Here is a 7,224-nt window from a genome sequence, read left to right as displayed (position 1 = left end):
CTGAAAATTAGAAATATGTACCACAATCTTACAAACAGCCATAACGTTGTTATAAATTTGTAAATAATACACTAAAGACGAAAGCTTTTTGATACATTACATTTTGAACCCAATTCGTGTAATGTTTGTTTAAAAGAAACCTCACGTAAACCGTTTCTTGTTTTTTTCCCAAAATTGCAGTCTTCCCCCGATAACGTCCTCATTGCCCTGGCGCAGAGCACATACAAAAATAGAGAGACATTAAACACTGATAGATAAAGATATTTAGAATTTCTCCGAGTTTTTAGGCCTTGGTCTGCAGAGTTACATCTTTCAGAAGTGAATAGGCCTCGCTGAAGAGATATGTAGCTCTGCATCCAACAGATAGTGCAGTTGTACAATTCTATCCAAGCTTCAATCAATAATTTTGATCTCAACCGAGCGTTGGTCGTACGTATATTTCTGCAAATTGAAAATTATTTTTCATTTTAATAATTTATTTATTGATTTACTTTACTTATTATAAATAGGACGAATAGCCATTGAGATATATGAAAGTGCCTGAAGTACAATTAAAAAAAAAGACACAAATATATTACTTCGGCGTCACTGAACAATTTAAAAGAAAAACATATTCAACCAATCTTTCCATAAAATACTCTTGTAAATCTACCCTGGTCCCTGTCAGAAACCCTGTAGAAATAAGGAATAAAAGATACTAAACTTAACTCAAATATATTGCCTAACATTAGATTGCGACAAGCTATAGCTTCTCTAGACTTTGCAAAGGGGTGTATTTACAGGCCTTTTGGATGTTGGCGTGCAATATGTAATACCTCTGTGTCACGGACCCGGTGGGATTCCACCTCACTTGAATTTTTTTTCTAATTTTTTTCCACAGTGGCAAAAGTACCCTACATTCAGTCCCGCTGGAAAATTAATTACTTTTCTTGTTATCCCTTTTTAGAATTCGATACCATAAAAAATTGCGCTGTGAGACAGGGGTAGTATATAATGTTAATAGGATTTTTAAACTAAATTCGAGAAGACCTATCTCCACAAGGGGGGCTCCGTGATTCTAGAAGGGTCAGATTAGATTATAATGTGAGAAAACAGTGAGTTTCGGTGAAAAAAAACTGTCAAAAATGGCCTAATTTTAAGCCCCAGTGGGATAAGGAGTAACCCGGTCAAAATTTATTGAAATTCTCTACCCCGGTCAAAACTTGGAAATTTTATCGTCTTACCCCGGTCGAAAATCATGTAAATTAGAGGACCCAGAGAAAGTAAAAAAATACACATTAGTGAATTATAGGAAAACTAGACTCGTCAATTCTTTAAAATTAAAAATCGTTCGCTACCCCGGTGAAAATCGAGCTAAAAATTTTCACCCCAGTGAGTTTTTGATATCTGAAATTCAAACCCGGTGAATTTTCTTTTTCTTCATAGCCACCCCGGTGGATTTCAAAACGTCACCGTATCACTGAGACAGGGATGTCTTAGAGTCACCTTCGTTCTGTTTATTTTTCACTTATGGCAACCCCCCGTACGCGTTCATTAAGCTTTATAAATGTTATCAGCGCGGTAACAAGGATACCCCAAAGTCTAAATTTTGGGGCAGTATGCAGAAGTATACCCTGAACGAAATGGCCCAACAATGGTCTACAAATAACAAGATTTTAGTAAGCACTTACCATTCGAAGAAGACATTGCTTTTGTGTATAGGCTGTTAAATTTCGATTACACTGCTCAATTATATGTAAAAGTTAACTTTAGAAACAAGGTCTAACCATACAAATTTTATGTACAAGTACTACCACTAACTCTATATCTGATACTTTATCTGATATTTTAAATGTATAACACGCCGTGTTGCCTTCTATCAATTACTTACACCCTGCATTAGAAGACTAATTGCTTATCCACAATTGGACTTGAGATCAATTCCCACGGGAAAGCTTCCATGTTCAGTACACGGAAAGGCCTTTTCACATCACTCGAGTCTTGTTTTGCTGTAGAAAAATTATCTAGAAGTTGACAAAATTATGCATTTCGTCTACGTAACACATAACGACTTTAAATTTATTTCAATTCCCGAGTATGTCTCCGGCAATTTCGAATGCTTACGTCATAGAAAAAAAAATACTATCTAATCTCTACATTGTGAAAACAACCGCCCGCCTGGATCGTAACGTGCAGATTTCTAGGCCTCGCGGACATCAGGGGAAAACGAAAGTGATCGATATTCTTCGAAAGAAGAACTTGCCAAAAAAACCCCTAGACAAAAAGATGTCTTTTGAGGTTGAGAATGGATCCTGCGAAGATGAAAAAATTTTGACTAGGCGTTTTTCTGGCAAAGCCAAAAACTCTAATTTTTTTCTTCCCTCAAGCTAAAAAGGTTACGGGTTTTGGGCAATCGAGGCAAAAATCAGCAAAAAGCTGGTGTTTTCCGTAAATCTGAGAATCGCGATAAGATCCTCACTGCCAATGAAATATTTGGACATACTGCCGGTAAGCAGTGTGCTGCAATTACAGTTTTTTCGGTATGCTGGACAAATATTCGCAAAATTAATGTCTGGAAAGATTATGATCTAGACTATATCTTACACAAGGGTGACAAAGTATTTAAAGATACTGGCATAAATAGACCATTGTATATCAATAAACTGCCTGCACAAATTATGATTGAAAACTGTCGTTTTGATATTACTATATGTAGAACAGAACAATACTCTTGACTCTTCTGTATTAGTCTCATTGACATCCTCTCGTCCTCTTTGTAAAAGCGTCATTTTAAAGCCTATACTTGCAAAATAGTCCTTTCAAACCTAGACTTCGTCAATTCTGATTTTGAGAACCTTACCGTAAGGATCACATAAGATTCTGATTCCTGCTTTAATATTCCACTTGCCACTTGAAAACAGATGATAGTTAGTTCCAACTAGTTGAAAACAATGAAACAAGTTGGCCGATTATAAAAATAATCAAAACATTACTTCTTTTTTGCGTTTTATGATTTGCAAGCTTGGATTAATTCACTTTTTTCTGCTGGTATGCCCGGGAAAACTAGCGGAATGATCCTGGAAAAGCGCCACAGTAATGCTAGGGCGAGAATCAGAATCTTATGTGATCCTAAGGTAATCCTGGAAATGGATATCTGAAATTTATCTACGTTCATTATTACGTTTTTTGAAACTTTAGCGTTCTATTTGTTCTTGTACATCTATAATATTGTATGACCTTTCTAGCTTTGAAACACATTTTGTGGAAGTAGAGAGTGATGATTTTGAATAATATTAAAGATAATGTTTACTTTGTAATTTCAAAACTCTCGTCGTCAATTCTTTTGATCGGTTTTTCCAGTATTGAGGTTTATGTTTATGCAATGCTGTAGTTTTTTAGCCTGGAAATGTTGATATCACGTTATACTTTACGAAAAACGCGAAAAACGTGTATAAAGAGTTGGTTTTTAAAATAGAATCTGACAGGGTAGGTTTTTCAGGGTAGAATCTGACAGGGTATATGTTTTTCACAGTAGAATCTGATAGGGTAGGTTTTTCCTCAAATTTTTCTTTTGACAGGGTCTATTTTTCATCAAATTTCATTTCTGACAGGATCGACTTTTGAGACTCCAGCGGCCCATCCCCGTCGGTCGTCAAGGTCAGTGCCCCCCCCCCCGGTTATATTCATCTAAATGTTGATTTGTTTGTTTCTTTAGATCTGTAACTAAAACAAAAATACCATGGCTGTCATCAGTATTGTCCTTTATAATTCAACCATCATGAGTCTTTTGACACAGGACGATCGGGAGAGTCGAAAGAGTGGAATCTAGTGAGGTTATTTGTGAAAATTGGTCAGCTTTGGTCCATCGAACCGGATACAATAGGGCTGGCCTACTTTGAAGTTGGTAGACCAGTGCTAATAAGGATGACAGAGGACGAAATAGACATTCCGGACAATGAGGAATGGCCAAGTTTGATGTATGTAGTCTTATAGTCTTGTAGGCTTCATCTTGAAGGAGCAAAATAAACCGGAGGAGATAATGGTGGAAGATAACATCAATTGAATGAAAGATCGGATAGTGACCCTAGAGAAGGAAGTGGAAAAATTGAATAAGCTGAATGATGAGGTGACTGAGCTAAAGTCTAAAATCATGAAACCCGAGAATCTATCCAAGCACAAGTTTCGACAACTTTGTCCGGCAAATACAGCACAACGCTGTTGCAATCAACCTGAGACTTTTGAAAAGTGTAAAGCTCCTTGTTGAACGGAATGTGAATGTGTGTCAATTTGTTGTTTTTTCTATTTTGTTCTGACCTATATTTCAGCTATCCTGTGGCACTGTTTTGGCCAATCTAACTTGCCCAGCTTTGAGAATAGACCAGTATTTAGCTTCCTTGACTTGCCTTTCTCAATCATATACTTTGCTTCTGCTGTTCTTAATTTGTATTTTCATATTCTAAGCGTATATAGATTTTAATATATTTTCATGGATACTACTTCATATTTTAAACTGTATAATAACTTAAAAAAGAAACTCTTCAGTTTTTCCTGCTCTTTTGTATTTGATGTTCTATGAATTTATGTGGATTTAAATATATTTTCATAGTACTTTATATTTTATACTGTAAATAGCTCAAAGAAACTCTTCATTGCAAACATTATGTAGGCTTGTCTTTAAAAAAAAGCTGAGGTAAGTTATGGCATGTCTCAAAAACATGAAAATTTTGACACATGCCATAAGTCACCTGGGACACCAATATACAATACAATACCTTAGGGAACTAAATTCCCCCCTTTTTATAATTTTGTTTTACTAATATTTTTATTTCGACCGCAAAAGTTAGATGCAAAAAGCACTAAAAGATTTCGACGTTACTTCTCAAACACAGCTTGATTTAGGCCAATTCTCTACTTCCTAAGTACCAACTCCTACTAAAACTCAGCAATTTACTTATGTAGTATAATTAAGCTCTGAATGTCGATTTAGACTGGAATGGCTTTTAGAATAAAAGTCAATTTAAATATCTGCAGGCTACAGCACTATCTTCCCCCAGTAATGAAAATAGGGGGTAATTCCCTGCGACGAACGAAATACACTTGTGAAAATACGCAACATGATTTGTCAAAACTGAGGTTCGGAATTCTCGAGTTATGACGTCATCACTAGCATTTTCCATCCGTCGTGGCGATTTTCATCAAAATATTTAACCTCGCTACTCATGATATTCATGACGTAATCTTTTCCACGGAAGCACCCGAGATAACCCGGAACTAGTGGCAAAATAACAAAAGACTTTTGCCACTAGTCCGTATTATTTCGTGTGCTTCCGTGTAAAAGATTACATCATGAATTGAGAAGAATTAACGGAAATCTCCATTCCAGTCTTTATGAACGGACGATGGATTTCAAAGTTCAAAATCAAGTGTGAAAATGTTAAAAATTCATTGGGGCATAAATTTTTTTAAAAGGCATCAAAAATATATTTGCCAGAACAGTTAACTGGCTATCGAAGAAAAAATAGTTACTTTGATATTATTTTTCTTTCTTTTGATATTAATATTCAATGTTTATAGAGGGAGGCGTACGGGGATCGCATACACCGAAATACCGACGCATATTTCTTGGATTACCGTCAACACCGACAGCAAAATATGGTAAAATCCTTAATTTTGTCACCGCATGGCATGTTTGACACCGAAATACCGTCACTTTTTTCTTCAAACACCGAAACACCGATAGAAAAAAGGGTTAAAATACCGTCAAACCCGTACGCCCCCCCCCCCTTTATAATCCGTATTTACATCCAAATTTATTAACCCTTCTCTGTGCTGCTTCCTTTTTCATTTATTATTTAGACAAAAAAGAAATTTTTATATGAAAACTGAATTGAACTTTTAATATCGCGCCGCACCTAAAGTAAATTCACAAAAATTTAATAAAGCGCCAATTGAGAAAATTTGAGTTAAATCATTAAAATAAATACCATATTATTAAAGTTAAAATAGATGCTGAAAAATGTATCCAATCCAAAAGTTAATTTGTGCTTAAAGAATTTGGGCTACTGTTGGGTATCTAGGGGGTATGCCCCACGTGGCAAGATTTCAATACGATAACATGCTATAGTAGTATATATGAATGATGTAGATAAAATGATCTCCAGTACACCTTGGGGCCACTGCAACCAAAAAAGCGCTGCGAATTCTTCAATCTTGAATTAATTGCAGATATTTGATATGGAGAGGTGGTCTAAAAGATAAACGAAGCAAAATTTTCACATTCATTAATTTAATATTTTACCTACGACCCGGTCGATGGGAAGTAAAATTTCTTAGAACTTCTCTAAAAAACTGGCAGAGAGACCAGCTAGTATCATGATACACAATATTTATAAAGGCAAGAAACATGGATGATAGCCAAAAGTCCGTCATCCGGATATAAGTCCGTGAACATGTCTAGATCATCTATCGCGGACGGTTCCGTGTATGTTACCACAAGGAAACTAATTTAACAAAGTATCGCTCGAGAAATTTGATGTAAACAAACTCTATACGTGCAACGCTCGCGCCTATCACCGCGTGCGTGTGCGAAGAAAACAAATTCTTATCAGGGTGTATTTGTAAAATACTCTCTTTTCTATAGTATATTTATTTGATAACTTTATTATTTACAGTGATTGATAGAGTTAAGGAATAAGAAGAAGTAAGGACAAGAATTTTTGTTTCATCGTTATAAAATAATTTCAATTACAATTTTAAAAGCTGTTGTTGGGAAATATTTTGTCGCATATTTGCGAATCTTGTTTCTGCTTTATTTCGCTATTTTTCCTGGATAAAGCGCTAAAAATCAATCAAAGTGGAAGGAAACGGTTAACAAATACAATAATGACCGGTTTTTTTCGGGCTGTACTGAAAATATTGCCCTCGGTCAACGCAACAACCTTGCAAGCTCGGTCGTTACTTGACCTCGGGCAATATTTCTCAGTACAGCCCTCACTAACCGGTCATTATTGTATTAGAAGCGTAGAAATATGGCCTAATCTGCTTTTTCAAAAAACGGACATAAGCACCACATCATAGAGCGACATGCTGGAATGAAAGGCCCTCCCAATGTTGGATTAAAAATGTTGATTTACCATCGTCCTAGGTCGGATAGAATATATAGTTAGATATATAAGACTATCCATTTTTATCGTCGTGGAGAATTAATTTCACGCGATAAAAATGGAAAAATCGGGAAAATGTAAA

Source organism: Clytia hemisphaerica, unplaced genomic scaffold, assembly GCF_902728285.1.
Source record: "Clytia hemisphaerica strain Z4C2 unplaced genomic scaffold, Clytia hemisphaerica genome assembly, whole genome shotgun sequence".
Lineage (NCBI taxonomy): Eukaryota > Metazoa > Cnidaria > Hydrozoa > Leptothecata > Clytiidae > Clytia > Clytia hemisphaerica.
The sequence above is the reverse complement of the archived record's forward strand: the minus strand, read 5'-3'. Positions refer to the sequence as shown.